Source organism: Leptodactylus fuscus, chromosome 3, assembly GCF_031893055.1.
Source record: "Leptodactylus fuscus isolate aLepFus1 chromosome 3, aLepFus1.hap2, whole genome shotgun sequence".
Classification (NCBI taxonomy): domain Eukaryota; kingdom Metazoa; phylum Chordata; class Amphibia; order Anura; family Leptodactylidae; genus Leptodactylus; species Leptodactylus fuscus.
In genome coordinates, this window is record NC_134267.1 from 143,518,032 (window position 1) to 143,518,706 (window position 675).

The window sequence follows — 675 nt, forward strand, 5'->3', positions numbered from 1 at the left end:
ACTCCGGAGCAGGAAGCCGCAACTGTCGGAAGCCACAGCAGTCACATTTTCATCCTATTCTGATGCGGCTTCCCGCTTCAAAATCAGGACCAAAATACGCGGTCCCATGCCCCATGTGAACGGGGCTTTAGACTGTCAGGAACGTTCTTCCACTGGGGCACATAACGTGAAAGTTGACACTGAATTCCAGCGCTATATAAATCCGCATGTGCCCGAGGACATGAATGGTTCTCTTTAATAGAGACAGAAAGTTGTCAAGGGAAAACACTGTGAAATTGCAATTAAAAACATATTTTTCTGCGCTCTGGTATGTGGGGCCTTAGCCTTATGGACACTCATACGCTAGTCACGGGACAGGGGATAAGTGTCCCATCGCTGGGTCCCAGTGATCAGATGAACGAGGGACTAAACCTGCCCCAAGGCCTCCTTGTAAATGGGGCGCCAGTGTTCCATTGACTCTATAGGAATAATACATTGAAGCTGTGTATTATGTAGCCGCATCACTTGTACCAGTGTAATGTCATGCTTTGCCTCTTGTTCTGCCACCCAAGCCATTCCTATGCTGTGACTGCTGTGACAGGATGACTACAAGGCAGCCAGGGTACAGCAGCGCCCGCCTTCAGAATGGCAGCCTATCCGCTAGGGGGCTGTGACCGCATGACGCTGGAAGTCTGC